Source organism: Bidens hawaiensis, unplaced genomic scaffold (genome assembly GCF_021521415.1).
Source record: "Bidens hawaiensis isolate Kalapana, Puna unplaced genomic scaffold, B.hawaiensis_p1.1 tig00027305_1, whole genome shotgun sequence".
Classification (NCBI taxonomy): Eukaryota; Viridiplantae; Streptophyta; class Magnoliopsida; order Asterales; family Asteraceae; genus Bidens; species Bidens hawaiensis.
In genome coordinates this window covers 292,800-300,507 of record NW_027494410.1, presented here as the reverse complement: position 1 = coordinate 300,507, position 7,708 = coordinate 292,800, and positions in this window count along the sequence as shown.

Genomic DNA, 7,708 nt, shown 5'->3' with positions numbered 1-7,708 from the left:
AATACAGGTATAAGGGACCCTTGCCAAAGTGTAATAAATGTAGTTACCATCATGTGGGAGAATGCAGATTTCCGGTGTGCCGGAAATGTGGTCGAACTGGGCATTATGCCCCTAATTGCAGAGCAGGTACAGAAATTGTGAACCGACCAACCCAAGCAACTCAACCTCGTCGTCCACAACCACCTACACCTCAGCCAATCCGCCAGCAACCTATCCAACAGACTTCAGCCGCAGCAACCTACCGTGCCTGTTATGAATGCGGCAGTACAGATCATATTAGAAGAAATTGCCCCAAATTGAATCCAAGAGCAATTTCCAGACCGAAACCAAGCATCGACTTCAAATGCGCCTAGAGGACGCGCGTTTGTAATTGGGTCAGGAGAAGCACGACAAGACCCGAATGTGGTGACAGGTACATTTATAGTCTCTGATCAATATGCTTCTGTATTATTTGACACAGGTGCCGATAGAAGCTTTGTTTCCACTAGTTTTGTATCCTTGGGAAATATGCCAGTTAGTGAACTAACAAATCCCTATACTATAGAACTCGCTAACGGTAACTCTATAACTGTCAACCAAATAGTCCAAAACTGTTCTATTAATCTAAATGACCACCTATTCCTTATTGACCTACTCCCAGTAGAGTTAGGAAGTCTCGATGTTATTGTCAGCATGGACTGGTTAATCAACTATAAAGCGGAGATTGTGTGTAATGACAAGACGGTTAAAATTCCCCTTTCGGATGGTGAAATGATTATAGTGCAGGGAGAGAAGTCCGGTTCGATATTACATCTCGTGTCTCATCTCAAAGTGTTGCAATTTTTACGCCAAGGGTGTATGGCGTTTTTGGCAAATGTGACCATAAAGAACCCTGATGAGAAGCACACAGAAGATATCCCTGTTGTACGTGAATACCCCGATGTCTTTCCCGACGACTTACCTGGATTACCACCGAACCGACAGGTTGAATTCCGTATTGACTTAATCCCGGGATCAGCCCCTATTGCTAAGGCACCTTATCGACTGGCACCCTCTGAAATGCAAGAATTAACCAACCAGTTACAGGAGTTGTTAGATAAGGGTTTCATACGTCCGAGTTATTCTCCTTGGGGAGCACCGGTATTGTTTGTAAAGAAGAAAGATGGAAGTTTTAGAATGTGCAATGATTACCGGGAATTAAACAAAGTTACCATCATTTTGGAGTTGTTGAGGCAGGAAAAGTTGTATGCCAAATTATCAAAATATGAATTTTGGCTACAAGAGGTTCAATTTTTAGGGCACGTTGTTAATCGACACGGAATCCATGTAGACCCGAGTAAGATTGAAGCCATTAAAAATTGGCAAGCCCCAAAGTCACCGAAATAAATCCGCCAATTTTTGGTATTAGCTGGGTATTATCGGCGCTTTATTGCTAACTTTTCTAGCATAGCCCAACCTTTAACCCTTTTGACTCAAAAAGATCGCGCTTATCTGTGGGGAGAAGATGAAGAAGCGGCCTTTCAATTGCTGAAACAGAAACTATGCCAAGCCTCGATACTGAGTCTTCCAGAGGGAACTGATGATCTGGTAGTTTATTGTGACGCATCCCGAAAAGGCTTAGGATGCGTACTTATGCAAAGAAATAAAGTCATAGCATATGCTTCTCGACAATTAAAGGTGCACGAGAAAAATTACACCACCCATGACTTGGAACTGGGCGCGGTTATTTTTGCACTTAAGATCTGGAGGCACTATTTGTATGGCACCAAAAGTACAGTATACACCGACCACAAGAGCCTACAGCACATTTTTGACCAGAAAGAACTAAAGATGAGGCAGAGGAGATGGGTCGAGCTGTTGAACGATTATGACTGTGAGATTCGATACCATCCGGGCAAGGCTAATATAGTAGCAGATGCCTTAAGTAGAAAAGACAGAATCAAACCACTACAGGTTCGAGCACTTGGAATGATTGTCCAAACCAGTCTCACCGAACAAATTCGTATTGCTCAAAACGAAGCTCTGAAAGGAGATCACTTGGAAAATGAAAACTTACATGGGACCGAACAAAATTTTGAAGAAAGAACCGACGAAATGTTATATTACAAAAACCAAGTTTGGATTCCTACTTTCAGCAATATGCGTGACTTGATCTTGGACGAAGCCCATAAGTCCAAATATTCCATTCACCCAGGGACAGATAAGATGTACAAGGACTTGAAGGAGTATTATTGGTGGCCCGGTATGAAGAAGGATATAGCCACGTATGTCGGTAAATGTTTAACTTGTGCGAGGGTTAAGGCCGAATATCAGAAACCTCCGGGAATGTTGCACCAACCGGAAATACCGCAATGGAAATGAGAACAAATAACCATGGATTTTGTAACACACCTCCCTAAAACTTCCCGAGGAAACGATGCAATATGGGTGATAGTTGACTGATTAACCAAATCCGCACACATCCTTCCAATCCGAACCACTTACACAACCGAAAAACTTGCTCACATTTACATAAATGAAATCGTATCCCGACACGGCATACCCGTTTCAATTATTTCTGATCGTGATAGCCATTTCACCTCTCGTTTCTGGCAAGCCGTACAAGAAGCTTTGGGAACCTGAATTGACCTAAGCACCGCCTACCATCCCCAAACCGACGGTCAATCCGAGCGAAACATTCAAACCTTAGAAGATTTGCTTCGCACTTATGTACTAGACTTCGGTGGGAACTGGGATCAACATCTTCCGCTGGTTGAATTTTCGTACAACATTAGCTATCACAGTAGTATTCAAGCGGCACCATATGAAGCACTGTACGGGCGGAAATGTAGATCACCCTTGTGCTGGACTGAGGTTGGAGATACCCAAATTACTTGATCTGACTTGATTCAAGAAACCACTGATAAAATCCGTAAAATTTCTAATAAATTGAAAATCGCCCGAGATCGACAGAAAAGCTACGCTGATGTTCGTAGGAAACCGTTATCTTTTGAAATAGGCGATAAAGTATTCCTCAAGGTATCCCTGTGGAAATGCGTCATTCGATTCGGTAAAACCGGTAAACTAACTCTACGATACATTGGACCGTATGAAGTAATTTCTAAGATCGGTCCTGTAGCTTACCGACTGAAACTTCCTTTGGAGTTAAGTTCTATTCACGATGTCTTTCACGTATCAAACCTGAAAAAGTGTCTTACTGACGAAACCGAAATCGTGCCACTAAAAGACTTAAACATAAACGAAAGACTAAATTTCGTTGAAGAACCGCAGGAAATATTATAGGGAAAAATAAAACAATTAAGACACAACAAAATCTCTCTGGTCAAAGTTCGGTGGAATTCAGAACGGGGACCCGAATTCACGTGGGAGCGGAAGTCCAAATTCAAAAAAAAATGCCCGCAACTGTTTCCAAATAAGGACAAAGTTGAATAATCAAATTTCGGGGACGAAATTTTCAAACAGGGGAAGAATGTGACATTTGAGCCAAAACAAGGTACACCTTAGTAAGTATTTATCGATTAAGCAAATAAACGCTTTTTGCGTAACAAATGAACGATTAACCGAACGGGTCGGGTTATGACCCAGATATCCCGGTGGGGGCATCTATAAGTGATATACGTTTAATATAAGCTAAAATATTAGTAATATGGTGTTAGTTCGATAGCAAACAAGTTAAACGAAAACATGCTCGTTTAACTACCCGCTATAGATTTAAACGCGAAAGATAGTTACAAACCAAGCATTGTATCATCCGTTAAGCCGAAAAAGACTTATCAAACACTTAAAATGTTTTAAGCGATCCGAGAAAATATTTTTGATTTTTACAAACGAATAGTATGTTTTTATAAATTTACACAAAAATGGCCGAAAAACGATTGTTTTCGCACTGTTTGTCGTACCCGATATATTTTTCGCGCCAAAAACCAAACCCGAAATAAATTTGGACTCGGAATTACACGTACGGGCACATAAATCAAGAAAATTGGGCTAAATGGGCCCAAAAGGTGGCCCATTTCTTTTCCGTACGCAACAAAAGTAAAAACCACATTCCTAAGCATTACCCTTTTTATATATATTATGTATACTAGATATTTTGACACTATAATTCACAATTCTGGAGATTTCCTCTGGCTAACATCAAAACTTCAAAAAATAAACTAAGGTAACAATCATTTTCATCCATTCTTTAACTTGTTTTGATCATGTTAATCACATATAAACATAGTACGATTGCCAAAAATCATGCCTAACCATGTAAAAAACCTTAAAATGGTCCATAAACATGTTTTGATCATACACGTGGTAAGGAACCTGGTTTGATAGTTTTTTAGGCCATAAACACGGATTAGAGGGTTGAAACGGCATTTTTACGGTTCAAAAGTTCGTTTTTACACCCTAGCCGAAACCCTAAGTTAAAAGGCTGTTATGTTGATGAAAATTGATTGGTTTGTGATATAAGACTTGTATCTAGCATACATAGTAGCACAAGAGCTTGAAAAGTTGATTAGAAAGACGGAAACGAACCAAATCCGCTAAGGTAATACCGAAACACTTGCTTACGGGCTGTTTAGGTTAAGGTTGTGATGTCCATAGTTTTAGGTCTTGAAAATTTTCAGGGACATCAGGGACCATATCATTAAGTCCCTGTTCAAATTTTATAATTTTTCGACCAGCCGAGAATATTTGGCGAATTTATTACCGAATTGGGACGTTTATTTGGGAAAAATAGTTAAAATGCTTGAAAAATTATGAAATTTTGTGAAAAACTTAGATTTAATGTATTTTGATCACATATGAATTTTTGGATCATTTGGAGAAGTCTAACGGTGTTTTGTGCATATGCGTTCGTGTGAATTTTTATAGCAAAATTTGGGCCGAAAAGAATATTGCACGAACCTTTTTACATTCTAGAATTGATACAGGTTGTTTTGGGACATAATTTGAGTATTCAAGAATTTTTGTGGAATTTTTGGAAATCGTTTGGGATAAACGGACGATTTTCATGCTAAATATAGCAGTAAAAATGAATTTTAAAAATTAATAAATTAGTAACTAATTCCAGAAATTTTTTTATAAAAATTTACATATTTTAATTGATAAGTGGCTAAATTTTCATAATTTAATGATTTATGGTTAATTAATTATACTAATTTGAAGATTAAACAAACTCGGTTTTTATAAAAACCGGCAAGTTCGCGATTAACGAACCTGCGGGAATATCAAAACACTAAGAGTGATCAAAAATCATATTTTTGGATTAATTAAGTAAAAACGAACCTTTCTATGAGAAACCTGGACAATTTGGATAGATCGTGCGCGTTTCTTCTCAAATCAAACTGAATAAACGGAAACGGGCCCCGTAGCTAATCCGGGACCCCAATATGTGATCTTTCTTTATAACTTAATCATTTTATTAACCAACAACTTTACCCAAGCTTATTTCCCCATAACTGTTTTCTGAACGCGTAAACGAACAACTTGCCCTGCTGGGAAAACGGGAATCTGAGTCAAGTTCGGTTTTAAGTATTAGACATGGAACAACATCACAACCTAAGCCTATTGCCACTTTCTGGGCGTTCCAACTATACCCAGATTAGTTATACAGCCCAGTTTAGTATTGAGATTATAATAATATTAAAATATTAATATTATTATAATATTGATTATAGGAAATCGTGATTACAAGTTACACAAACCTTGAACCGACGTGCTACTGATTATCTACTAAACAGTGAGTTTCATGACCCCACCCTTTAAACAGTTTTACGAACTTTTGGGGTGAAAAGCATGTTTGATTATGTATACATATATGAAATTTGTAATGATATGAATTATCTAAGTGCTAACACACGAAAGTCCCCACGATATAAGTGATTAACTTTGAGCCGGTGGCTTGTGAATAGTACTATTGGTTTGACAAACCCAAACGGAATCGGTCTAGTTGCCGTGTCACATAGCGCCGTTTGCACATGACCATATTTATATATACAGGCTATGTAGTGTTAGACATAGCTACCGGGGCATGTTGTGGGCGGAAGGGGAGCCACAGTGGTTGATTGAGCGTGGGAAATGGATGCACGCAGTACATACAGTCAAGGCTTCACTGTAGCTTAGCATAATTACATCATTTACATACATACATACTTATATCATGATTACAAGTGTTAACTTGTGAATATTCATAACTGTTTTCTTGAAACTCGTGAAACTCATCAACTCCAGTAGTTGACCCGTTTTAAACTGCTTTTCAGGATTACCAAAGTGAGAAAGGAACATGCTCGATGATATGTGAATAGATGCAAGGTTATTAGTACGAATAGAATAGTTTAACGAACGTGTTGTAACACCTAGTTTGAACACAAAGATATATCAATGGAATATAATGTAAACTAGTTTGTAATGTTTCTTTATAAATAATGTTGTTGATACCAGAGGTGTCTGTTACATTCCCGTTTTACGCTTCCGCATTGTGCTAGTCGGGGTGTGACATTATTTTAACCAAATATTTATATAAACGTGTTTCTCTCCGTTGACCTAAAGCATTAACCGACTAATTAATTGTGATTCCTTGCCGTAAAACACCCCGTAATCGTCGTCGGAAATCACGGAATCACCATTAACGAATTAAACGCGTAGACGCTCCTCCACCTAGTATAAATAGATGCCTAAACTCCTAGACAACTCGCTCACACTTCTCAAACCCCCTCTAATACACGGATTTTTCTGTAATTGGGAGACTTCTTAACTTTTCCGGCGAGTTCATCTTCTCCGTCAAAACAAAACCTTATAAGGTAATTAATATATGCTTGTTAATGTCGTTGCATCAATGATTAAAAACCCTTAACTAATTTCACCAAACATTGAACGGATTTAGTCAATTGAATTATTAGGGTTTATGTTCTTTATGTGAAGAAGATGAACCTGAAGTATTATATATGTATAATGATTCTTAACTCTTAAACGAATATCCTTCTAGTTCAACTGGTTAAACTCATTTCCTCGCAACCATGAGACCCGGGTTCGAAACCCGGGTCATGCTCATTTTTTTGTTTAATAAACCGGCTCTATTAATATTATTATTAATAAAATTCTTTTGAAACAGTCATTATATTTAAATATTAAGAACTAAACCATAAACGAATATGCAGTCTAGAGCAGCTGATTGAACACGAGGATTATAACTCCAAGACCCGGGTTCGAAACCCGGGTCAATCATATTTTTTGTATTAATTAAATTCAATTTATTAATATTAATTAACCTTTTAATCAATTAAAAATCAAAATAAAGTTATAAAAAAAACAAACTTTTTTTTAATTAAATAAAAATTATGTAAATTAACTATAAAATATATCTCACCATTTTACATGTAAAAATCAAGTTTCTCGTTTTCGTAAGTCGTTATTAAAAATCATTTAATAATCGTAAAGTAAACCTTAAATTTCTATAAATCGTTTAGTCAACGCAATAAATATAAATATAATGTATAAACAATAGTTCAAGCTTTTCGAGCATATAAACTTCGTTTCTCTCGCCATTTAAAATACTTAAATCATATTAAAAACCGATTCTCCGTTAAGACTTAAATAATAATAAAATAATCAAATATATAAAATAATACAAAATAACATAAAATATCCAATAAAAATACAATCTCGTAAGGTTATCGATTGAGTCTTGTTTTTATCTATTTTAGTTGGTATTGATCACACGCTTCGGCTTTCGTGAGTA